The sequence below is a fragment of the Heterodontus francisci genome, chromosome 11, assembly GCF_036365525.1.
Source record: "Heterodontus francisci isolate sHetFra1 chromosome 11, sHetFra1.hap1, whole genome shotgun sequence".
NCBI lineage: Eukaryota > Metazoa > Chordata > Chondrichthyes > Heterodontiformes > Heterodontidae > Heterodontus > Heterodontus francisci.
In genome coordinates this window covers 119,265,674-119,293,149 of record NC_090381.1, presented here as the reverse complement: position 1 = coordinate 119,293,149, position 27,476 = coordinate 119,265,674, and the positions used below count along the sequence as shown (strand labels likewise).

The window sequence follows — 27,476 nt, the reverse complement described above, 5'->3', positions numbered from 1 at the left end:
TTAAACTAGAATTTAAAGGATTAAATTATGTGGACAAGTTGCATAGATCAAGCTTGTATTCCCTTGAGTATGGCAGATTAAGAGTTGATCTAATTGAGGTGTTTAAAGTGATTGAAGGATTTGAAAGCGTAGATAGAGAGAAACGATTTCCTGCGGTATGGGGGTTCAGGGCGAGGGAGCATAACCTGAAAATTAGAGCTAATACAACAACAACAACTTGTATTGATATAGCACCTTTAACATAGTAAAATGACTCAATACAGTTCATAGGAGTGTTATCCATCAAAATTTCGCACCAAGCCACAAAAGGAGATATTGATACCTGGTGGCCAACGAGGTAGGTTTTAGGGGGCATCTTAAAGAGAAGAGAATTGGAGAGGTTAGGGATGGAATTCCAGAGCTTAGGACCCAGGCAGATGAAGGCACGGCCACGGATGGTGGAGTGATGAAAATCAGGGATGCTCAAATACCAGAATTGGAGGAGCACAGAGATCTCGGACGATTGTAGGACTGGACAAGTTGACAGATATCCCGGAGGGTCGCAGGACTGGAAGAGGTTACAGATATCTCAAACGGTTGTAGGTCTGTAGGAGGTTACAGAGATCTTGGAGGGTTGTAGGTCTGTTGGAGGTTACAGATATTTCAGAGAGTTGTAGGTCTGTAGGAGGTTACAGAGATCTTGGAGGGTTGTAGGTCTGTAGAAGGTTACAGATATCTCAGAGGGTTGTAGGTCTGTAGGAGGTTACAGAGATCTTGGAGGGTTGTAGGTCTGTAGAAGGTTACAGATATCTCAGAGGGTTGTAGGTCTGTAGGCGGTTACAGATATCTTGGAGGGTTGTAGGTCTGTAGGAGGTTACAGGTATCTCGGAGGGTTGTAGGTCTGCAGGAGGTTACAAATATCTCGGAGGGTTGTAGGTCTGTAGGAGGTTACAAGTATCTGGGAGGTTTGTAGCTCTTTCGGAGGTTACAGATATCTTGGAGGGTTGAACATCCTGGTAAACCTCCTCTGTACCCTCTCCAAAGCCTCCACGTCCTTCTAGTAGTGTGGCGACCAAAATTGCACGCAATATTCTAAGTGTGGCCTAACTAAGGTTCTGTACAGCTGCAACATGACTTGCCAATTTTTATACTCTATGCCCCGACCGATGAAAGCAAGCATGCCGTATGCCTTCTTGACTACCTTATCCACCTGCCTTCCCACTTTCAGTGACCTGTGGACCTGTACGCCCAGATCTCTCTGCCTGTCAACACTCCTAAGGGTTCTGCCATTTACTGTATACCTCCCACCTGCATTAGACCTTCCAAAATGCATTACCTTAGATTTGTCTGGATTAAACTCCATCTGCCATTTCTCCGCCCAAGTCTCCAACCGATCTATATCCTGCTGTATCCTCTGACAATCCTCATCATTATCCGCAACTCCACCAACCTTTGTGTCGTCCGCAAACTTACTCATCAGACCAGTTACATTTTCCTCCAAATCATTTATATATACTACAAACAGCAAAGGTCCCAGCACTGATCCCTGCAGAACACCACTAGTCACATCCCTCCATTCAGAAAAGCACCCATCCACTGTTACCCTCTGTCTTCTATGACCGAGCCAGTTCTGTATCCATCTTGCCAGCTCACCTCTGATCCCGTGCGACTTCACCTTTTGCATTAGTCTGCCATGAGGGACCTTGTCAAAGGCTTTACTAAAGTCCATTTCGATAACATCCACTGCCCTTCCTTCATCAATCATCTTTGTCACTTCCTCAAAAAACTCCATCAAATTAGTGAGACACGACCTCCCCTTCACAAAACCATGCTGCCTCTCGCTAATAAGGTAGTTTGTTTCCAAATAGGAGTAAATCCTGTCCCAAAGAATCCTCTCTAATAATTTCCCTACCACTGACGTAAGGCTCACCGGCCTATAATTTCCTGGATTATCCTTGCCACCCTTCTTAAACAAAGGAACAACACTGGCTATTCTCCAGTCCTCTGGGACCTCACCTGTAGCCAATGAGGATGCAAAGATTTCTGTCAAGGCCCCAGCAATTTCTTCCCTTGCCTTCCTCAGTATTCTAGGGTAGATCCCATTTGGCCCTGGGGACTTATCTACCTTAATGCTTTGCAAATGTTTGTGAATGGAGAGAGAATATTGGGCTCTGGTCTTTTGCCTTCATTTCATTATTGAAAACCTCTTGTGTTTGAGGTGCTGGATCTGTTGGACAGATCATCATCCTGATACAGTGTTGGGCTGAGGGACCTATTTCCATCGCTAGTGCATTGCCTGACTCCGCAGCTTCCTCCGCGCCTTCCACCTCTACCTCTGCTCCCTCCCCCTTTCCTCCGCCCCTTCCATCCCTCTCTGCTTCTGTATCACCTTCGGTTATTCTCCGTGTTGCGACACTGCGTGAGGTGTACACAAGTGGTACCATAAATCTTGATAATTTACAGTCCTGAAACTATCTCGGAAAATTGCTGTCCCATTGAGTTTTGTTGTATTTACGATTAAGTCACAATGTAAATGACTCCTGAGATGCAGGAAATGAGGAGGAAATATTAATTCTGATTAGTTGCCGTGACTATGAGCTTGTTTAGTCAATTTGATTATTCCCTCAGGAAGCAGTGTGTGCAGATTAAGGATGTGTGTGTGTCGGGGAAGGAAGGTGTGAATCACTCCACTGGCAGTTTGTGCTGCCAACTCTCCTCATTCTGTCGTTAAGTGACGCTGCCTGTTGAATATATAACAGCTATTTTCTATAACCTGCTCATTAGCTAAAGAGAAATGAGAGTCGGTAAAAGAGAAACCTTTTTGTTCGTAGCAAGTTCTTTACGGGGAGCCTCAAGCTGTTTTGATGGTTTTCATTACACTAATTAATCAGTGGCACGCTCAGTGTTTAGACAAAAGAGCAGGGATATGCCAATTTAATGAACTCTCTTACAGAACAGAATGAAATTCAGAGTCGACCCTCAGAGCAGAACATGGAAGGGACAAGGGACAGGGTGACAATACATCACATGCTGTGACTGAGAGGGTGAAGGAAAGAGTTTTATACACGCAATATACAAATGTTCTGGAGGTTAAAAAGCATTGACTGTGGCAACAAGAAACACTGGAACCAAAGGCAGCTCGCTCAGGGTCTGGGGGACCTCGACACCAAGTGTCAGCTGTGGCTCAGTGGGTCGCACTCTCACCTCTGCGTCCAGAGGTTATCTTCAATTCCCACTCCAGAGATTTGAGCACAAAATCTAGTGCAGCACTCCCAGTGCAGCACTGAGGGAGCACTGCACTGTCGGAGGGTCAGTGCTGAGGGAGCACTGCACTGTCGGAGGGGCAGTACTGAGGGAGCACTGCACTGTCGGAGGGGCAGTACTGAGGGAGCGCTGCACTGTCAGAGGGGCAGCACTGAGGGAGCACTGCACTGTCGGAGGGTCAGTGCTGAGGGAGCACTGCACTGTCGGAGGGGCAGTACTGAGGGAGCACTGCACTGTCAGAGGGGCAGCACTGAGGGAGCACTGCACTGTCGGAGGGTCAGTGCTGAGGGAGCACTGCACTGTCGGAGGGGCAGTACTGAGGGAGCGCTGCACTGTCAGAGGGGCAGTACTGAGGGAGAGGTGCACTGTCGAAGGGGCAGTACTGAGGGAGTGCTGCACTGTCGGAGGGTCAGTACTGAGGGAGTGCTGCACTATCGGAGGGGCAGTACTGAGGGAGTGCTGCACTCTCGGAGGGGCAGTACTGAGGGAGTGCTGCACTCTCGGAGGGGCAGTACTGAGGGAGCGCTGCACTGTCGGAGGGTCAGTACTGAGGGAGCGCTGCACTGTCGGAGGGGCAGTACTGAGGGAGTGCTGCACTATCGGAGGGGCAGTACTGAGGGAGTGCTGCACTCTCGGAGGGGCAGTACTGAGGGAGTGCTGCACTCTCGGAGGGGCAGTACTGAGGGAGCGCTGCACTGTCGGAGGGGCAGTACTGAGGGAGCACTGCACTGTCGGAAGGTCAGTGCTGAGGGAGTGCTGCACTGTCGGAGGGGCAGTACTGAGGGAGCGCTGCACTGTCGGAGGGGCAGTACTGAGGGTGCGCTGCACTGTCGGAGGGGCAGTATTCAGGGAGCGCTGCACTGTCAGAGCGGTAGTACTGAGGGAGTGCTGCACTATCGGAGGGGCAGTATTCAGGGAGCACTGGACTGTCAGAGGGGCAGTACTGAGGGAGAGCTGCACTGTCGGAGGGGCAGTATTCAGGGAGCATTGGACTGTCAGAGGGGCAGTACTGAGGGAGAGCTGCACTGTCGGAGGGGCAGTATTGAGGGAGTGCTGCACTATCGGAGGGGCAGTATTCAGGGAGCACTGCACTGTCAGAGGGGCAGTACTGAGGGAGCTCTGCACTGTCGGAGGGGCAATACTGAGGGAGAGCTGCACTGTCAGATGGGCAGTACTGAGGGAGCGCTGCACTGTCAGAGGGGCAGTACTGAGGGAGCGCTGCACAGTCGGAGGGTCAGTACTGAGGGATCGCTGCACAGTCGGAGGGTCAGTACTGAGAGAGTGCTGCACTGTCAGAGGGGCAGTACTGAGGGAGCGCTGCACTGTCAGGGGGCAGTACTGAGGGAGTGCTGCACTGTCGGAGGGTCAGTACTGAGTGAGCGCTGCACTGTCAGATGGGCAGTACTGAGGGAGTGCTGCACTGTTGGAGGGGCAGTACTGAGGGAGCGCTGCACTGTCGGAGGGTCAGTACTGAGTGAGCGCTGCACTGTCAGATGGGCAGTACTGAGGGAGTGCTGCACTGTTGGAGGGGCAGTACTGAGTGAGCGCTGCACTGTCGGATGGGCAGTACTGAGGGAGTGCTGCACTGTTGGAGGGGCAGTATTCAGGGAGTTTTGCACTCCGGGTCTAAAAGATCCCATGATACTATTTGAATAAGAGCAGGTGAGTTCTTCCTGGTGTCCGAGGCTAACATTTGTTCCTCAACCAACATCACTTAAAGAAACTGATTTCTGTTTGTTGGGATCTTGCTGTGCACAAATTGTCTGCCACGTTTCCTACATTACAACAGTGGCTACGCTTCAAAAAGTACTTCAACGGCTGCAAAATACCTCAGTGCCCCTGAGTTAAAGGAACGGGCAAATCAGCCAGGGTTCCTGGTGCTATTCAGTCACTCCTTCTGGAAATATGAGGAGGGGATTGAATGCAGGTGTGATAGCCTCCACTGCCAAATAGCCCAGCAAATAGCACTGTCTAAGTTTGGGCAGGGAGAGTGGCCATATGCTGCAGGTACCAGGGTCAGTTTAGTCTCAGCAGGAGCCAGCACCCTGCAGGGCAGGAGGGCAAAAGCAAATCGTAAAAATGTTTTTGTTGATGTTGATATCGCTTGCAAGTTCCTTTTTGTTGCTCTGTCTTTTCCTGTAACCGGAATCTGTGCTTTCTTGCAGTTTTGAATGCTTTTTCTTTTAGTTTTAAGCTGTCTTTTACCTCTTTAGTTGTCCATGACTGTTTTTTTTGTTAAGTCGAGCTCGTGCTCCATAAAGCTATAAACTGCTTCTGCATCACAGATTGTTTTTTGAACACCTTCCAATGATCTTCTGTCATTTTATCCATTAACAGATTTGCCCAGTTTACTGTGAACAGTCTGTCTCATCTCACTGTTCAGCCTTACCTAAATCTAGAATCTTCGCAGCTACACTAAATTTGATCATATTGTGATGGCTATTAGATAAATGTTCACAATGTTAGGATGTTAACTAAGTCTGACTCATTACTGAATCGAATGAGTGCTTGCTCCCTGTTGCTTCCGGAACATATTATTGCAGAAAATTACCCCGGACGCACTCAAAAAATTCACTACCTTGCTGATATGATCTAGTCTGCTTATTCCAATCTATATGAAAGTTAAAGCTAAAACTTGTCCCATTATTTTTTAAAGACCAAGATCTTTTATGAGAACAATGTTTGAGATTTTCTGAAGTCTCGGTAAACAGTTGAACAGGCAGCTCATTCCAGTGAATTAGATGTCAGATCTGAAATGGAGAATCATTTGTTTCTTATTTCTTTTGTCTAAATGTTCCCCAGTACACGGAGTACTGTAAATGTGACTGAAGAAACTCTCAGGCAGTGGGTGACTGATGGCAGATGGCACTCAGTGAGGTAGTTGCTGGAGAATTTTTCTCCTATTTAAAGGAAACTGCATTATTCTCTCTGGAAAGAGACATGAGACCGGGGAAGATTCATTCACTCCCAGACGTCTCAGCACAAATTGATCCGCAGCTTTCAAGAATGACGGTGATGAGTCTCAACAGTTCAACAGTTTGATGAACAAAATTACAGATAAATGTGCTGTTTGAGCACAGGACGTGATGTCCACAGTCTGACTCCCTCGCTGCCGTGTTTCGATGACCTACTTTCACTCTCTTGCTGCAATTTCAGTACTTCTTTCCAACTGTTCCCCTAACTCCCTCCCATGGACCCCTCTCTCCCCATTTCCTCCTCTCACCCCTTGTAGTTCTCTTTCTGCTCCCAAGGTGCTGACTCGTACTGGGATGTGAGTTTTACAGACATTTTTCACAAGCAGTCCAAAGGAATACATCGTATTTACATCACAAAGCCAGAACATTTCCAGAAAAAAGAACCCCAACCGTTCATATCCAGCTAAAATGGGACCTTGAGCTTAACGATCTAGCTGAAAGTCAGCACCTCTGACAGTGCAGTGCTCCCTCAGTACTGACCCTCCAACAGTGCAGCATACTGTCAGTACTGCCCCTCCGACAGTGCAGCACTCCCTCAGTACTGACCATCCCACAGTGCAGCACTCCTTCAGTACTGACCATCCCACAGTGCAGCGCTCCCTCAGTACTGACCCTCCAACAGTGCAGCATACTGTCAGTACTGCCCCTCCTACAGTGCAGCACTCCCTCAGTACGGCCCCTCCGACAGTGCAGCAGACTGTCAGTACTGCCCCTCCGACAGTGCAGCACTCCCTCAGTACTGACCATCCCACAGTGCAGCACTCCTTCAGTACTGACCATCCCACAGTGCAGCACTCCCTCAGTACTGACCCTCCAACAGTGCAGCACTCTCTCAGTACTGACCCTCTGACAGTGCAGCACTCCCTCAGTACTAACCATCCCACAGTGCAGCACTCCTTCAGTACTGACCCTCCGACAGTGCAGCACTCCCTCAGTACTGACAATCCGACAGTGCAGCACTCCCTCAGTACTGACAGTCCGACAGTGCAGCACTCCTTCAGTACTGACCCTCCGACAGTGCAGCACTCCCTCAGTACTCCTCCGACAGTGCAGCACTCCCTCAGTACTGACCCTCCAACAGTGCAGCACTCTCTCAGTACTGACCCTCCGACAGTGCAGCACTCCCTCAGTACTAACCATCCCACAGTGCAGCACTCCTTCAGTACTGACCCTCCGACAGTGCAGCACTCCCTCAGTACTGACAATCCGACAGTGCAGCACTCCCTCAGTACTGACAGTCCGACAGTGCAGCACTCCTTCAGTACTGACCCTCCGACAGTGCAGCACTCCCTCAGTACTCCTCCGACAGTGCAGCATTCCCTCAGTACTGACCCTCCAACAGTGCAGCACTCCTTCAGTACTGACCCTCCGACAGTGCAGCACTCCCTCAGTACTGACAATCCGACAGTGCAGCATTCCCTCAGTACTGACAGTCCGACAGTGCAGCACTCCCTCAGTACTGACCCTCCAACAGTGCAGCATTCCCTCAGTACTGACCCTCTGACAGTGCAGCACTCCCTCAGTACTGACCCTCCGACAGTGCAGCACTCCCTCAGTACTGACCCTCCGACAGTGCAGCACTCCCTCAGTACTGACCCTCCGACAGTGCAGCATTCACTCAGTACTGACCCTCCGGCAGTGCAGCACTCCCTCAGTACTGACCCTCCGACAGTGCAGCACTCCCTCAGTACTGACCCTCCGGCAGTGCAGCACTCCCTCAGTACTGACCCTCTGACAGTGCAGCACTCCCTCAGTACTGACCCTCCGACAGTGCAGCATTCCCTCAGTACTGACCCTCCGACAGTGCAGCACTCCCTCAGTACTGACCCTCCGGCAGTGCAGCACTCCCTCAGTACTGACCCTCTGACAGTGCAGCACTCCCTCAGTACTGACCCTCCGACAGTGCAGCACTCCCTCAGTACTGACCCTCCGACAGTGCAGCACTCCCTCAGTACTGACCCTCCGACAGTGCAGCACTCCCTCAGTACTGACCCTCTGACAGTGCAGCATTCCCTCAGTACTGACCCTCCGACAGTGCAGCACTCCCTCAGCATTGACCCTCCGACAGTGCAGCACTCCCTCAGTACTGACCCTCCGGCAGTGCAGCGCTCCCACAGTACTGACCCTCCAACAGTGCAGCATACTGTCAGTACTGCCCCTCCGACAGTGCAGCATTCCCTCAGTACTGACAGTCCGACAGTGCAGCACTCCCTCAGTACTGACCCTCCAACAGTGCAGCACTCCCTCAGTACTGACCCTCCGACAGTGCAGCACTCCCTCAGTACTGACCCTCCGACAGTGCAGCACTCCCTCAGTACTGACCCTCCGACAGTGCAGCACTCCCTCAGTACTGACCATCCCACAGTGCAGCACTCCTTCAGTACTGACCATCCCACAGTGCAGCACTCCCTCAGTACTGACCCTCCAACAGTGCAGCACTCTCTCAGTACTGACCCTCCGACAGTGCAGCACTCCCTCAGTACTAACCATCCCACAGTGCAGCACTCCTTCAGTACTGACCCTCCGACAGTGCAGCACTCCCTCAGTACTGACAATCCGACAGTGCAGCACTCCCTCAGTACTGACAGTCCGACAGTGCAGCACTCCTTCAGTACTGACCCTCCGACAGTGCAGCACTCCCTCAGTACTCCTCCGACAGTGCAGCACTCCCTCAGTACTGTCCCTCCAACAGTGCAGTGCTGCCTCGGTACTGACCCTCCGACAGTGCAGCATTCCCTCAGTACTGACCCTCCAACAGTGCAGCACTCCTTCAGTACTGACCCTCCGACAGTGCAGCACTCCCTCAGTACTGACAATCCGACAGTGCAGCATTCCCTCAGTACTGACAGTCCGACAGTGCAGCACTCCCTCAGTACTGACCCTCCAACAGTGCAGCATTCCCTCAGTACTGACCCTCCGACAGTGCAGCACTCCCTCAGTACTGACCCTCCGACAGTGCAGCACTCCCTCAGTACTGACCCTCCGACAGTGCAGCACTCCCTCAGTACTGACCCTCCGACAGTGCAGCATTCCCTCAGTACTGACCCTCCGGCAGTGCAGCACTCCCTCAGTACTGACCCTCCGACAGTGCAGCACTCCCTCAGTACTGACCCTCCGGCAGTGCAGCACTCCCTCAGTACTGACCCTCTGACAGTGCAGCACTCCCTCAGTACTGACCCTCCGACAGTGCAGCATTCCCTCAGTACTGACCCTCCGACAGTGCAGCACTCCCTCAGTACTGACCCTCCGGCAGTGCAGCACTCCCTCAGTACTGACCCTCTGACAGTGCAGCACTCCCTCAGTACTGACCCTCCGACAGTGCAGCACTCCCTCAGTACTGACCCTCCGACAGTGCAGCATTCCCTCAGTACTGACCCTCCGGCAGTGCAGCACTCCCTCAGTACTGACCCTCTGACAGTGCAGCATTCCCTCAGTACTGACCCTCCGACAGTGCAGCATTCCCTCAGTACTGACCCTCCGACAGTGCAGCACTCCCTCAGTACTGACAGTCCGACAGTGCAGCACTCCCTCAGCATTGACCCTCTGACAGTGCAGCACTCCCTCAGTACTGACCCTCCGGCAGTGCAGCACTCCCTCAGTACTGACCCTCTGACAGTGCAGCACTCCCTCAGTACTGACCCTCCGACAGTGCAGCATTCCCTCAGTACTGACCCTCCGACAGTGCAGCACTCCCTCAGTACTGACCCTCTGACAGTGCAGCACTCTCTCAGTACTGACCCTCCGACTGTGCAGCGATCCCTCAGTACTGACCCTCCGACTGTGCAGCGCTCCCTCAGTACTGCCCCTCTGACAGTGCAGCGCTCCCTCAGTACTGACCCTCCGGCAGTGCAGCACTCCCTCAGTACTGACCCTCTGACAGTGCAGCACTCCCTCAGTACTGACCCTCCGACAGTGCAGCATTCCCTCAGTACTGACCCTCCGACAGTGCAGCACTCCCTCAGTACTGACCCTCTGACAGTGCAGCACTCTCTCAGTACTGACCCTCCGACTGTGCAGCGATCCCTCAGTACTGACCCTCCGACTGTGCAGCGCTCCCTCAGTACTGCCCCTCTGACAGTGCAGCGCTCCCTCAGTACTGACCCTCCGACAGTGCAGCACTCCCTCAGTACTGACCCTCCGACAGTGCAGCACTCCCTCAGTACTGACCCTCCGACAGTGCAGCATTCCCTCAGTACTGAACCTCCGGCAGTGCAGCACTCCCTCAGTACTGACCCTCTGACAGTGCAGCATTCCCTCAGTACTGACCCTCCGACAGTGCAGCATTCCCTCAGTACTGACCCTCCGACAGTGCAGCACTCCCTCAGTACTGACAGTCCGACAGTGCAGCACTCCCTCAGCATTGACCCTCTGACAGTGCAGCACTCCCTCAGTACTGACCCTCCGGCAGTGCAGCACTCCCTCAGTACTGACCCTCTGACAGTGCAGCACTCCCTCAGTACTGACCCTCCGACAGTGCAGCATTCCCTCAGTACTGACCCTCCGACAGTGCAGCACTCCCTCAGTACTGACCCTCTGACAGTGCAGCACTCCCTCAGTACTGTTACACCCTGAGCCATAGATACTGAGTGATTGTGGCCTTGAACACTTTCCCACATCCTGTAAATAATACGTTTATCATAGGGCTTTGCCGAGTGAGAAAGTGTGGGTGCAAACTCACCTGTTCAGCTCCACTGCTAAGGACCCTGATTTTAAGTAATGTTCGTAGCCTCCCTGTACTTGAGTTGAGCCGAGGCCCAGGGAGACCCAGAGACCTGCCTGTGAGCAGCATAAAGGGAGGTGGGCCCCTCACATTTGTTCTACATTTAGCTGTGGTCATTTCACAGCAAAAATGTGTCTCTGAAGTGGTGAGATGGAGCCAGTGGTTTGGTGTAATGGTCTCGGAGTGTTTTTGATTTCTACAGGCATTTAGTGGTTACAACTGATATCCACTTCTGTGTGGTTTAATTCTTTTAAGCTGCCTGATTAATCTGTAGCAATAGATCTCAGACCCACGTGTCTGCTGTGCTTGAGATTTGCAGAATATGAGTTTGTTCCTTGGACTGTGTAAAGCAGGCGGTCTTGGGGTGTCTGTGGCAGTGTCGGGATGTCCAAGGCGGTCTCGGGGTGTCCGGGGCGAGTTTGGGGTGTCCCGGGGCAGTCTCGGGGTGTCCGGGGGCAGTCTCGGGGTGTCCGGGGCGAGTTTGGGGTGACCGGGACGAGTTTGGGGTGTCCCGGGGCAGTCTCGGGGTGTCCAAGGCGGTCTCGGGGTGTCCGGGGCGAGTTTGGGGTGTCTTTGGTGAACATTGCATAAAACTACATGGAATTGAAAGTAGATCAAAATCCAAGACAGCAGCTCCTGAGCTTCGAGTGGAAAGGAGCAGTTTGTGCACATCAACATGAGAGACTCTGCCTGGACAGCTCTCTCTCTAAACATCCTAAACACAATCTACATTTATACAGTATTTTTAAGTAGAAAAATATCCCAAGGTGCTTCCCAGGAGACAGGAAAAAAATAATGGAGTGAATGGAGAGATTTGAACAAAAAGCATTAAAACCAAGTGTGTTTGAAAGGAAGAGAGAGAGAGGTTCAGGAGGGAATTTTGTCATTTACAGCTTCAGCAGCTGTCCTTACACCCTATCTTGAATAAGGGTGTCACATTTGCCGCCCTCCACTCCTCTGGCACCTGCCCCGTAACTGGGGAAGATTGGAAGATGATGGAAAGCCCTTCCACTATCTCCACCCCCACTTCCTTTAGCAACTTGGGATGCAAGTCATCCGGACCATGTGACTTATCCACTCTAAGCATAGCCAGTCTTTCCAGTATATCCTCCCTATCAATTTTCACCCCATCCCTTATCTCCACCATCTCCTCTTCGACCGATATTTTGTCAGCACCCTTTCATTTAGTCAACAAAGATACAGAGTACTCATTTGGTATTCTAGCCTGCAGTACTGAGTGAGCGCTGCACAGTCAGAGGGTCAGTACTGAGGGAGTGCTGCACTGTCGGAGGGTCAGTACTGAGGGAGCGCTGCACTGTCGGAGGGTCAGTACTGAGGGAGCGCTGCACTGTCGGAGGATCAGTACTGAGGGAGTGCTGCACTGTCGGAGGGTCAGTACTGAGGGAGCGCTGCACTGTCGGAGGATCAGTACTGAGGGAGTGCTGCACTGTCGGAGGAGCAGTACTGAGTTCGTGCTGCACTGTCAGAGGATCAGTACTGAGGGCGTGCTGCACTGTCAGAGGATCAGTACTGAGGGCGTGCTGCACTGTCGGAGGAGCAGTACTGAGGGAGTGCTGCACTGTCGGAGGAGCAGTACTGAGTTCGTGCTGCACTGTCAGAGGATCAGTACTGAGGGAGTGCGACACTGTCGGAGGATCAGTACTGAGGGAGTGCTGCACTGTCGGAGGATCAGTACTGAGGGCGTGCGACACTGTCGGAGGATCAGTACTGAGGGAGTGCTGCACTGTCGGAGGATCAGTACTGAGGGAGCGCTGCACTGTCGGAGGATCAGTACTGAGGGAGTGCTGCACTGTCGGAGGGTCAGTACTGAGGGCGTGCTGCACTGATGGAGGATCAGTACTGAGTTCGTGCTGCACTGTCGGAGGATCAGTACTGAGGGCGTGCTGCACTGATGGAGGATCAGTACTGAGGGCGTGCTGCACTGTCGGAGGATCAGTACTGAGGGCGTGCTGCACTGATGGAGGATCAGTACTGAGGGAGTGCTGCATTGTCAGAGGATCAGTACTGAGGGAGCGCTGCACTGATGGAGGATCAGTACTGAGTTCGTGCTGCACTGTCGGAGGATCAGTACTGAGGGCGTGCTGCACTGATGGAGGATCAGTACTGAGGGCGTGCTGCACTGTCGGAGGATCAGTACTGAGAGAGTGCTGCACTGATGGAGGATCAGTACTGAGGGCGTGCTGCACTGTCGGAGGATCAGTACTGAGAGAGTGCTGCACTGTCGGAGGAGCAGTACTGAGAGAGTGCTGCACTGTCGGAGGAGCAGTACTGAGGGAGTGCTGCACTGATGGAGGTGCCGTATTTCAGATGAGTCATTGAACCAAGGTGCTGTCTGCTCTCAGAGGGATGTAAATGATCCTCTGGCACTATTTTGAAGAAGAGCAAGGTCATTCCGCCCAGTGTCATGGGCAATAGTTATTCCTCAATTAACATCACATTTTTCTAGTCGTTATCACATTACTGTTTGTGGGATCTTGTATGCAAATTTGCTGCCACGTTTCCGACATTGCAACAGTGACTACACTCCAAAAGCACTTCATTGGCTCGAAAGCATTTTAGGATCTCCTGAAGTTGTGACTGGTGCTCTATAAATGCACGTTTTTATCCTATCTTTTTGAGGTCACTTTAATGGAGTGTGGGGAAGGTGTGTGCAAGAGGAGCAGAGAACAGATAAAACTGTTTAGCGAGTCTGAGGTCACAGTCTGAAACTAAATCCCATAATCAGCATTGTCACCAGGCTTCAGCTCTCTAAACACACATTCGTGCATCAGTTGTAAAAGACTGATGTGTGGTTCAGCCTCTAATTTGTAGCATCTGCTCTTGCAGGAATTCCATTAAATTCCCAGGATAGGAAAGAGTACAACTCAGATCAAGAAATTGTCACTTCAAATTCCAGAATCTGCAGAAAGATTTAAAAGCATTCTGGCTGTGAGACGATGAAAGAAAAAGAGAAAATGTCTTTCTCCCTCTCTTCCCTCGCTCCCTCTCTCCTCACTTCATCTCCCCTCACTCCCTCTTCCCTCGCTCCCTCTCCCCTCCGTCTCTCTCCTGCTCCCTCTCCCCTCGCTCCCTCTCCCCTCCGTCTCTCCCCCGCTCCCTCCCCGCTCGCTCCCTCTTCCCTTGCACCTTCTCCCCTCCTTCCCTCTCCCTTTCGCCTCACACCCTCTCCTCTCACTCTATCCCCGACAGAATCACAAAATTGTTACTGCACAGAAAAAAGCCATTCGGCCCATCCTATCTGCGCTGGCTCTCTGAAAGAGCAATTTACCTAATGCCTCTCCCTCGCCTGCTCCACAAAGCCCTGCATATTCTTCCTTTTCAGATAACAATCATATTCCCTCTTGAATGCTTCAATTGAACCAGCCTACCCCAGACTGTAAGGCAGTGGTTTCCAGATCCTAACCACTCGCTGCGTGAAAAGTTTTTCCTCATGTCACTTTTGCTTCTTTTGCCAATTACCTTAAATCTGTGCCCTCTCGTTCTCGATCCTTCCACCAATGGGAACAGTTTCTCTCCATCTACTCTGTCCAGACCCCTCTTGATTTTTAATACGTCTATCAAATCACCTCTCAGACTTCTCTTCTCCAAGGAAAGCATCCCTAACTTCTCCAATCTATCTTCATAAATGAAATTCCTCATCCCTGGAACATTCTCGTGAATCTTTTCTGCACTTCTCTAACGCCCTCACATCTTTCCTAAATTGTGGTGCCCAGAATTGGACACAGTACTCCAGCTGAGGCCCAACTAGTGTTTTGTACAAGTTCAGCATAACTTCTTTGCTGTTGTACTCTATGTTCATATTAATTAAGCCCAGGATACTGTATGCTTTATTGACCACTCTCTCAACCTGTCCTGCCATCTTTAATGACTTATGCACATATACACCCTCTTTAGAATTGTACCCTTTAATTTAAATTGTCTTTCTGTGTTCTTCCAAAATGAATCACTTCACATTTCTCTGCATTGAACTTCATCTGTCACATGTCCGCCCATTCCACCAACTTGTCTATATCCTTTTGCAGTTCGACACCATCCTCCTCACAGTTCACAAGGCTTCCAAGTTTCGTATCATCTGCAAACTTTGAAATTGTGCCCTGTACACCAAGGTCTAGGTCATTAATATATATCAGGAAAAGCAAAGGTCCCAACACTGAACCCTGGGGAACCCCACTGCAAACCTTCCTCCAGCCCAAAAAACATCCATTAACCACTACTCTTTGTGTCCTGTCACTCAGCCAATTTTATATCCATGTTGCTACAGTCCGTTTATTCCATGAGCTATAACTTTGCTCACAGATCTGTTTTGTGGCACTGTATCAAACGCTTTTTGAAAGTCCATGTACACCACATCAACAGCATTGCCCTGTTCAACCCTCTCTGTTACCTCTTCAAAAAACTCCTGCAAGTTAGTTCAACATGATTTGCCTTTAACAAATCCATGCTGGCTTTCTTTAATTAACCTGCATTTGCCAAAATGACTATTAATTTTGTCCAAATTATCGTTTCTAGAAGCTTGCCCACCACCGAGGTTAAACTGACTGGCCTGTAGTTGCTGAGCTTTTTTAAAAAATCATTCGTGGGATGTGGGCGTCGCTGTCTAGGCCAGGATCTATTGCCCATCCATAATTGCCCTTGAGAAGGTGATGGTGAGCTGCCTTCTTGAACCGGTGCAGTCCATGTAGGGTAGGTACACCCTGTTATCTTTACACCCTTTTTTGAACAAGGGTGTAATCTTTGCAATTCTCCAGTCCTCTAGCACCACCCCCGAGTCTGACGAAGACTGAAAAATTATGGCCAGTGCCTCCACAATTTCCACTCTCATTTCCCTCAGTATCCTTGGATGCATCTCATCCAGTCCTGGTGCTTTATCCACCTTAAGTACAGCCAGCCTACCTAATACCTCCTCCTTATCAATTTTAAACCCTTCAAGTGTCTGAACTACCTCCTCAGATGCAAAGTATTCATTTAATACCTCAGCTATGCCCTCTGCCTCCATGTGTAAATCCCCCTGTTGGTCCAGAATCAGCCCCACTCCTCCTTTTACCATCCTTTTACAATTTATATGCCTATAGAAGACTTTGGGATTCCCTTTCATATTATCTGCCAGTCTCTGCTCATATTCTCACTTTGCTTCTCTTATTTCCTTTTTATTTCCCCTCTGAACCTTCCATATTCAGCCTGGTTTTCAGTTGTATTATCCACCTGACATCTGTCATAAGCATTTTCTTCTTCACCTTAATCTCTACCTCTTTTGTCCTCCAGGGAGCTCTCGATTTGTTTGCCCTACCTTTCCCTTTCGTGGGAATGTACCTTGATTGTGCCCGAACTCTTCTTTAAAGGCCGCCCATTGTTCAGGTACTCTTTTTCCTGCCAACTTTTGATTCCAGTTTATTTGGGTCAGATCTATTCTTACCCCCATTGAAGTTGGCTTTGCCCCAGTTAATTCTTTTTACTCTGGATTGTTCCTTGTTCTTTCCAATAGCCAACCTAAATGTTATGATACAATGATCACCATCCCCTAAATGTTCCCCTACTGACACTTGATCCACTTGGCCCACCTCATTCCCACGAACCAGGTCTAGCAGTGCCTCCTTTCTCGTTGTACTGGAAACATATGGCTGTCGAACATTTTCCTGAACACACTCCCCTCGCTTTCTTTCCCCTTTCCCCTGGTGCCAGAAATATTCTCAGTTGAGGGTTTTGTTGGGTAAAAGAAGGAAAGGCTTGCAGTTATAAAGTGACAAATCACTTTATAGTCAATGAAGAACTTTTACATTCCCCTTATATCGATACTATTCAGCTCAACCACTCCCTCTGGGAGCGAGTTCCACATTCTCATAGAGTCAAAGAGTTATACAGCACAGAAACAGGCCCTTCGGCCCATCAATCTCTGCGTACCGAAGTTTCTCCTGGATTCCCTATTGAATATATGAGTGACTATCTGATATTTATAACCCCTAGTTCTGGTCTATCCCACACATGGAAACATCTCTATGTCTACCCTATCAAACCCTTTCATAATCCTGAAAACCCCGATCAGGTCTCCCCACAGCCTTCTCTTTTCTATAGTAAAGAGCCCCCAGCCTATTCAGCCTTTCCTCTATAACCTCCCAGTTCTGGGATCATACTTGTAAATCTTTATTGCACCTTCGCCAGTGCCACTCCATCTCTTTTATGTTATGGAGACCAGATTTGTTTCGTGTTCTCCAAGTGTGATCTAACCAAGGTTCTGTACAAGAAAAACTTGCATTTATCAGCACCTTTCACAATTTCAGGACATCCCAAAGCGCTTTGCAGCCAATGAAGTACTTTTGAAGTGTAGTCACTGTTGTAATGCAGGAAATGTGGCAGCCAGTTTGTGCACAGCAAGATCCCACAAACAGCAATGACTTAAAGATAGAACGGATATTGGCCAGGATACCTGGAGGTGAACTACACTGCAGTTCTTCGAAAAAGTGCTTTGGAATCCTTTATGTCCACCAGAGAGGACAGAGGGGCCTCAGTAATCCGATCGACAGCAGCTCCGATTGTGCAGCACTCCCTCAGTACTGACCCTCCGACAGTGCAGCACTCTCTCAGTACTGATCCTCTGACAGTGCAGCACTCCCTCAGTACTGACCCTCCGACAGTGCAGCACTCCCTCAATACTGACACTCTGACAGTGCAGCGTTCCCTTGGTATTGACCCTCCGACAGTGCAGCACTCCCTCGGTACTGACCCTCCGACAGTGCAGCACTCCCTCGGTACTGACACTCCGACAGTGCAGCATTCCCTCGGTACTGACCCTCCGACAGTGCAGCGCTCCGTCGGTACTGACCCTCCGACAGTGCAGCGCTCCGTCGGTACTGACCCTCCGACAGTGCAGCACTCCCTCGGGACTGATCCTCCGACAGCACAGTGCTCCCTCAGTACTGACCTTCTGACAGTGCAGCACTCCCCCAGTACTGACCCTCTGACAGTGCAGCGTTCCCTCAGTACTGACCCTCCGACAGTGCAGCACTCCTTCGGTACTGACCCTCCGACAGTGCAGCACTCCCTCAGTACTGACCCTCCGACAGTGCAGCACTCCCACGGTACTGATCCTCCGACAGTGCAGCACTCCCTCAGTACTGACCCTCCAACAGTGCAGCACTCCCTCAGTACTGACCCTCCGACAGTGCAGCACTCCCTCAGTACTGCCCCTCCGACAGTGCAGCACTGCCTCGGTACTGACCCTCCGACAGTGCAGCACTGCCTCGGTACTGACCCTCCGACAGTGCAGCACTGCCTCGGTACTGACTCTCCGACAGTGCAGCACTCCCTCGGGACTGACACTCTGACAGTGCAGCACTCCCTCGGTAATGACCCTCCGACAGTGCAGCACTCCCCCAGTACTGACCCTCTGACAGTGCAGCGTTCCCTCAGTACTGACCCTCTGACGACGCAGCACTCCCTCAGAACTGATCCTCTGAGAGTGCAGTGCTCCGTCAGTACTGACCCTCTGACAGTGCAGCACTGCCTCAGTATTGACCCTCTGACAGTCTAACACGCCCTCAGGACTGACCATCCGACAGTGCAACACTCCCTCAGTACTGACCCTCCGAAAGTGCAGCACTCCCTCGGTACTGACTCTCCGACAGTGCAGGATTCCCTCGGTACTGACCCTCCGACAGTGCAGCACTCCTTCAGTACTGACCCTCCGACAGTGCAGCACTCCCTCGGTACTGACCCTCCGACAGTGCAGCACTGCCTCGGTACTGACTCTCCGACAGTGCAGCACTCCCTCGGGACTGACACTCCGACAGTGCAGCACTCCCTCGGTACTGACACTCCGACAGTGCAGCATTCCCTTGGTACTGACCCTCCGACAGTGCAGCGCTCCGTCGGTACTGACCCTCCGACAGTGCAGCACTCCCTCAGTACTGACCCTCCGACAGTGCAGCGCTCCGTCGGTACTGACCCTCCGACAGTGCAGCGCTCCCTCGGTAATGACCCTCCGACAGTGCAGCGCTCCCTCAGTACTGACCTTCTGACAGTGCAGCATTCCCTCAGTACTGTCCCTCTGACAGTGCAGCACTCCCTCAGTACTGACCCTCCGACAACGCAGCACTCCCTCAGAACTGATACTCTGAGAGTGCAGTGCTCCGTCAGTACTGACCCTCTGACAGTGCAGCACTGCCTCAGTACTGACCCTCTGACAGTGCAGCACTGCCTCAGTACTGACCCTCCGACAGTCTAGCACGCCCTCAGGACTGACCTTCCGACAGTGCAGCAGTCCCTCAGTACTGACCCTCCGACAGTGCAGCACTCCCTCAGGACTGACCATCCAACAGTGCAGCACTCCCTCAGTACTGACCCTCCGAAAGTGCAGCACTCCCTCGGTACTGACTCTCCGACAGTGCAGCACTCCTTCGGTACTGACCCTCCGACAGTGCAGCACTCCCTCGGTACTGACCCTCCAACAGTGCAGCACTCCCTCGGTACTGACCCTCCGACAGTGCAGCACTCCCTCAGTACTAACCCTCCAACAGTGCAGCACTCCCTCAGTACTGACCCTCCGACAGTGCAGCACTCCCTCAGTACTGCCCCTCCGACAGTGCAGCACTGCCTCGGTACTGACTCTCCGACAGTGCAGCACTCCCTCGGGACTGACACTCCGACAGTGCAGCACTCCCTCGGTACTGACACTCCGACAGTGCAGCATTCCCTTGGTACTGACCCTCCGACAGTGCAGCGCTCCGTCGGTACTGACCCTCCGACAGTGCAGCACTCCCTCAGTACTGACCCTCCGACAGTGCAGCGCTCCGTCGGTACTGACCCTCCGACAGTGCAGCGTTCCCTCGGTAATGACCCTCCGACAGTGCAGCGCTCCCTCAGTACTGACCCTCCGAAAGTGCAGCACTCCCTCGGTAATGACCCTCCGACAGTGCAGCTCTCCCTCGGTACTGATCCTCCGACAGCGCAGTGCTCCCTCAGTACTGACCTTCTGACAGTGCAGCATTCCCTCAGTACTGTCCCTCTGACAGTGCAGCACTCCCTCAGTACTGACCCTCCGACAACGCAGCACTCCCTCAGAACTGATACTCTGACAGTGCAGCACTCCCTCAGTACTGACCCTCCGACAATGTAGCACTCCCTCAGTACTGACCCTCCGACAGTGCAGCACTCCCTTAGTACTGCCCCTCCGACAGTGCAGCACTCCCTCAGTACTGATCCTCCGACAGTGCAGCACTCCCTCAGTACTGACCCTCTGACAGTGCAGCACCCCCTCAGTACTGACCCTCCGACAGTGCAGGACTCCCTCAGTACTGACCCTCCGACAATGCAGGACTCCCTCAGTACTGACCCTCCGACAGTGCAGCACTCCCTCAGTACTGACCCTCCGACAATGTAGCACTCCCTCAGTACTGACCCTCCGACAATGCAGCACTCCCTCAGTACTGATCCTCCGACAGTGCAGCAGTCCCTCAGTACTGACTGTCCGACAATGCAGCACTCCCTCAGTACTGACCCTCCGACAATGTAGCACTCCCTCAGTACTGACCCTCCGACAATGCAGCACTCCCTCAGTACTGACCCTCCGACAATGCAGCACTCCCTCAGTACTGATCCTCCGACAGTGCAGCAGTCCCTCAGTACTGACTGTCCGACAATGCAGCACTCCCTCAGTACTGCACTGAAGTATCAGCCTAGATTTTATCTCTGAAGTGCAATTTGAACCCACAGTTTCTGACTCAGAGGTCAGAGACCTACCCCGACCCATGGATCTCACTTATCGCCCAGTGTTCAAGTTACCACCACTATCTTTGAGAGGGTGATGTGTTGGGACAATTGATAAGAAAATAACAGAAATCCCTCATGGATTCAGTTTTGTGGCGAGATGTTAAAACTGGCTTTTTAAACATATGTTTCTGTTGACTAACCACTTGGGAGTTTGGAGCTCGATGTTTGACAGTTAATATCTTGCATCTCCTTTTCATAAACTCTCCAAATGATGACAGTCCATTTTCCCCCTGCCCCCCACCATGTTCTTGCTGAAATTCTCGGAGCAGTAAAGCAAGCAGCTCCGGAACTGTGGGCAGGGCTTAGTCCGAGTCTTTTTCATCCCAACAATCTCCTCGCACGTTTCCTCAGCTAAAAAACCTTTTCCTCATTTTCAGAGTTTTGGGATTGCAGCCCTCTTGCAGTCAGCTTTCCGATTCACCCAAGCTGGCTGGGTCTTGCGTGTTGCCAGGGTGTCAGGTAGTGGGTAGCTCTCTCGCCTTGAACCCAGAAGGTTGAGGGTTCACAGTCCCACTTCAGGGACTTGAGTAAAAAGTCCAGGTTGACACTGCAGTGCAGTACTGAGCGGGTGCTGCTCTGTCAGAGTGCCGTTTTTTAAATAAGACATTAAATCGAGGCTCATTCTGTCCTTTCAAGTGGATGTAAAACATCCTCTGGCGCTATTCTAAAAAGAGCTGAGGAAGTTTACCTCGGTGCTGTGGCCAATATTTATCTGGTCATTAACTCATTGCTGTTTTGGGGATCTTTTTGCTGCATTTCCTACATTACAACAGTGACTGCACTTCAGAAGTACTTTATTGGCTGTTAAGTGCTCTGGGATGTCCTGTGGTTGTGAAAGGCGCTATAGAAATGCAGGATTTTCTTACATTGATACTTGCTTAGACAAACTTGTAGCTTCTCTGTCAGGGCTCCCTGACATGAAGCCTGTCTCACGCAGCCTGTCCAACACAGCCTGTCCCACACAGTCTTTCCCACACAATCTGTCCCACACAGCCTGTCCCACACAGCCTGTCCCACACAGTCTTTCCCACACAATCTGTCCCACACAGTCTTTCCCAAACAGCCTGTCCCACACAGTCTTTCCCACACAATCTGTCCCACACAGCCTGTCCCACACAGCCTGTCCCACACAGTCTTTCCCAAACAGCCTGTCCCACACAGTCTTTCCCACACAATCTGTCCCACACAGCCTGTCCCACACAGTCTTTCCCACACAATCTGTCCCACACAGTCTTTCGCAAACAGTCTGTCCCACACAGTCTTTCCCACACAATCTGTCCCACACAGCCTGTCCCACACAACCTGTCCCACACAGTCTTTCCCACACAATCTGTCCCACACAGCCTGTCCCACACAGCCTGTCCCACACAGTCTTTCCCAAACAGCCTGTCCCACACAGTCTTTCCCACACAATCTGTCCCACACAGCCTGTCCCACACAGCCTGTCCCACACAGTCTTTCCCAAACAGCCTGTCCCACACAGTCTTTCCCACACAATCTGTCCCACACAGCCTGTCCCACACAACCTGTCCCACACAGTCTTTCCCACACAGTCTTTCCCAAACAGCCTGTCCCACACAGTCTTTCCCACACAATCTGTCCCACACAGCCTGTCCCACACAGCCTGTCCCACACAGTCTTTCCCACACAATCTGTCCCACACAGCCTGTCCCACACAACCTGTCCCACACAGTCTTTCCCACACAGTCTTTCCCAAACAGCCTGTCCCACACAGTCTTTCCCACACAATCTGTCCCACACAACCTGTCCCACGCAGTCTGTCGCACGAAGTCTGTCGCACGAAGCCTGTCCCACGCAGCCTGTCCCCCGCAGCCTGTCCCCCGCAGTCTGTCCCACGCAGCCTGTCCCACGCAGCCTGTCCCAAGCAGCCTGTCCCACACAGTCTTTCCCACGCAGCCTGTCCCACACAGTCTGTCCCAAGCAGCCTGTCCCCCGCAGTCTGTCCCACGCAGCCTGTCCCACACAGTCTTTCCCACGCAGCCTGTCCCACACAGTCTGTCCCAAGCAGCCTGTCCCCCGCAGTCTGTCCCACACAGCCTGTCCCATGCAGTCTGTCGCACGAAGTCTGTCGCACGAAGCCTGTCCCACGAAGCCTGTCCCACGCAGTCTTTCCCACACAGCCTGTCCCACGCAGCCTGTCCCACGCAGCCTGTCCCACACAGCCTGTCCCACGCAGCCTGTCCCACGCAGTCTTTCCCACACAGCCTGTCCCACGCAGCCTGTCCCACGCAGTCTGTCCCACGCAGCCTGTCCCACGCAGCCTGTCCCACGCAGTCTTTCCCACGCAGCCTGTCCCACGCAGCCTGTCCCACGCAGCCTGTTCCACACAGTCTTTCCCACGCAGCCTGTCCCACGCAGCCTGTCCCACACAGTCTTTCTCATGCAGTCTGTCCCACGCAGCCTGTCCCACGCAGCCTGTCCCACGCAGTCTGTCCCACACAGCCTGTCCCCCGCAGCCTGTCCCCCGCAGTCTGTCCCACACAGCCTGTCCCACGCAGTCTGTCCCACACAGCCTGTCCCCCGCAGCCTGTCCCCCGCAGCCTGTACCACGCAGTCTGTCCCACACAGCCTGTCCCCCGCAGCCTGTCCCCCGCAGTCTGTCCCACACAGCCTGTCCCACGCAGTCTGTCCCACACAGCCTGTCCCCCGCAGCCTGTCCCCCGCAGTCTGTCCCACGCAGCCTGTCCCACGTAGCCTGTCCCATGCAGTCTTTCCCACGCAGCCTGTCCCACACAGTCTTTCCCACGCAGTCTGTCCCACACAGTCTTTCCCACGCAGTCCATCCCCCGCAGTCTGTCATGAGAACATAAGAACTAGGAGCAGGAGTAGGCAATTCAGCCCCTCGAGCCTGCTCCACCATTCAATACGATCATGGCTGATCTCATCTCAGCCTCAACTCCACTTTTCTAATTACTAATTAAATTACAACCCATTACTAATTAAAAATCTGTCTATCTCCTCCTTAAATTTACTCAATGTCCCGGCATCCACCGCACTCTGGGATAGTTCATTCCATAGACTCACGACCCTTTGAGAGAAGTAATTTCTCCTAATCTCTGTTTTAAATCTGCTACCCCTTATCCTAAAACTATGACTTCTCGTTCTAGATTGCCCAACAAGAGGAAACATCCTCTCTATGTCTACTTTGTCAATCCCCTTAATCATCTTATATACCTCAATTAGATCTCCTCTCATTCTTCTAAACTCTAGACAGTAAAGGCCTAAACTGCTCAATCTCTCTTCATAAGACAAACCCCCATCTCTGGAATCAATCTAGTGAACCTCCTCTGAACTCCCCCCAGTGCAACTACACCCCTCCTCAAGTAAGGGGACCAAAACTGTCCGCAATACTCCAGCTGAGGTCTCACTAATGGTTTGTACAGTTGCAGCAACACTTCTCTACTTTTATACTCTATTCCTTTAGCAATAAATGCCAAAATTCCATTTGCCTTCCTTATTACCTGCTGTACCTGCAAACTAGTTTTCTGCGATTCATACACGAAGACACCCAGATCCCTCTGCACCGAAGCACTCTGAAGTTTCTCTCCATTTAGATAATTTGCCTTTCTGTTCTTCCGACCAAAATGGATAACCTCACACTAATCCACGTTAAATTCCATCTGCCAAATTTTGGCTCATTCACCTAACCTATCCATATCCATTTGTAAATTTCTTATTTCTTTATTGCAACTTACTGTCCCACCTATTTTAGTGTCATCTGCAAATTTGGCTATAGTACCTTCTATCCCTGCATCCAAGTCATTAATATAGATTGTAAATAATTGGGGTCCGAGGACTGAACCCTGTGGCACCACACACCCCACCCGGGAGGCGGTGGTGTAGTGGTACAGCAGAAGGTGGAATTAAAATCTGGAATTAAAAGCTAGTCTAATGATGGCCATGAAACCGTTGTCGATTGTTGTAAAAACCCATCTGGTTCACTAATGTCCTTTAGGGAAGGAAATCTGCTGTCCTTACCTGGTCTGGCCTACATGTGACTCCAGACCCACAGCAATGTGGTTAACTCTTACATGCCCTCTGAAATGGCCTAGCAAGCCACTCAATTGTACCTAACCGCTACGAAGTCAATAAAAAGGAATGAAACCAGACGGACCGCCCAACATCGACCTAGGCACCGGAAACAACAACGCCAAACCCAGCCCTGTCGACCCTGCGACGTCCTCCTTACGAACATCTGGGGGCTTGTGCCAAAGTTGGGAGAGCTGTCCCACAGACTAGTCAAGCAACAGCCTGACATAGTCATACTCATGGAATCATACCTTACAGACAATGTCCCAGACACTGCCATCACCATCCCCGGGTATGTCCTGTCCCACCGGCAGGACAGACCCAGCAGAGGTGGTGGCACAGTGGTATACAGTAGGAAGGGAGTTGCCCTGGGAGTCCTCAACATCGACTCCGGACCCCGTGAAGTCTCATGGCATCAGGTCAAACATGGGCAAGGAAACCTCCTGCTGATTACCATCTACCGCCCCCCCTCAGCTGATGACTCAGTACTCCTCCGTGTTGAACAGCACTTGGAGGAAGCACTGAGGGTGGCAAGGGCACAGAATGTACTCTGGGTGGGGGACTTCAATTTCCATCACCAAGAATGGCTCAGTAGCACCACTGCTGGTCGACTCCTAAAGGACATAACTGCTGGACTGGGTCTGCGGCAGGTGGTGAGGGAACCGACGAGAGTGAAAAACATACTTGACCTTGTCCTCACCAATCTGCCTGCCGCAGATGCATCTGTCCATGACTGTATTGGTAGGAGTGACCGCCGCACAGTCCTTGTGGAGACGAAGTCCCGCCTTCACAATGAGGATACTGTCCATCGTGTTGTGTGGCACTATCACCGTGCTAAATGGGATAGATTTCGAACAGATCTAGCCATGCAAAACTGGGCATCCATGAGGCGCTGTGGGCCATCAGCAGCAGCAGAATTGTACTCAACCACAATCTGTAAACTCATGGCCTGGCATATCCCCCACTCTACCATTACCATCAAGCCAGGAGACCAACCCTGGTTAAATGAAGAGTGCAGGAGGGCATGCCTCAAAATGAGGTGTCAATCTGGTGAAGCTACAACACAGGACTATCTGTGTGCCAAACTGCATAAGCAGCATGCGATAGACAGAGCTGAGCGATCCCATAACCAAAAGATCAGATCTAAGCTCTGCAGTCCTGCCACATCCAGCCGTGAATGGTGGTGGACAATTAAACAACTAAACAATAGGAGGAGGGGGATCCACAAATATCCGCGTCCTCAATGATGGGGGAGCCCAGCACATCAGTGTGAAAGATAAGGCTGAAGCATTTACAACAATCTTCAGCCAGAAGTGCCGAGTTGATGATCCATCTTGGCCTCCTCCTGAAGTCCCCAGCATCACAGATGCCAGACTTCAGCCATGGCACAAGTTAGGAGTGTGATGGAATACTCTCCACTTGCCTGGATGGATGCAGCTCCAACAACATTCAAGAAGTTCGACACCATCCAGGACAAAGCAGCCCGCTTGATTGGACACCATCCACCACCTTCAATATTCACTCCCTCCACCACCGACGCACAGTGGCAGCAGTGTGCACCATCTACAAGATGCACTGCAGCAATGCACCAAGGCTCCTTAGACAGCATCTTCCAAACCCACGACCTCTACCAAACAGAAGGACAAGGGCAGCAAATGCATGGGAACACCACCACCTGCAAGTTTCCGTCCAAGTCACACACCAACCTGACTTGGAACTATATCACCATTCCTTCACTGTCGCTGAATCAAAATCCTGGAACTCCCTTCCTAACAACGCTGTGGGTGTACCTACCCCACATGGACAACAGCGGTTCAAGAAGGCAGCTCACCACCACCTTCTCAAGGGCAATTAGGGATGGGCAATAAATGCTGGCTGGCCTGGCCAGCGACACCCACATCCCATGAATGAATTTTAAAAAAAGTTTCATCTTGCCAACCAAAAAAGGACCCATTTATCCCACCTCTCTGTTTTCAGTTGGTTAGCCAATCCTCTATCCAAGCTAATAAATTGCCCCTAACTCCATGTGATCTTACCTTGTGTATTAACCTTTTGTGCGGCACCTTATCAAATGCCTTCTGGAAGTCCAGATATACTACATCTACAGGATCCCCATTGTCCACTTTATTTGTTACATCTTCGAAGAACTTTAGCAAATTAGTCAAACGCAATTAACTCTTCATAAAACCATGCTGACTCTGATGGATTGCATTTTGACTCTCTAGATATCCTGTTATTACTTCCTTAATAATGGATTCTAACAATTTCCCAACGACAGATGTTAAACTTACTGGTCTCTAGTTTCCTACTTTCTGCCTCCCTCCCTTTTTGAATAAGGGACAGTTCCACACGGCCTGTCCCACACGGCCTGTCCAACACGGCCTGTCTCACACGGCCTGTCCCACACAGTCTATCCCACATGGCCTGTCCCACACGGCCTGTCCCACACAGTCTATCTCACACGGCCTGTCCCCCGCAGCCTGTCCCACGCAGCCTGTCCCACGCAGTCTGTCCCACGCAGCCTGTCCCCCGCAGCCTGTCCCACACAGTTTGTCCCACACAGCCTGTCCCACACAGTTTGTCCCACACAGTCTGTCCCCCGCAGCCTGTCCCACACAGTTTGTCCCACACAGCCTGTCCCACACAGCCTGTCCCACACATTTTGTCCCACACAGCCTGTCCCCCGCAGCCTGTCCCACACAGCC

At 51.6% G+C, this 27,476-nt stretch overlaps 1 protein-coding gene across 11 annotated transcripts in view; it reads left to right on the top strand.

Annotated features, from left to right (window-relative positions):
- The window catches only part of lpp (LIM domain containing preferred translocation partner in lipoma), a 621,439-nt gene that overhangs the window by 454,383 nt on the left and 139,580 nt on the right, over nt 1-27,476 (top strand). The window lies entirely within an intron of this gene.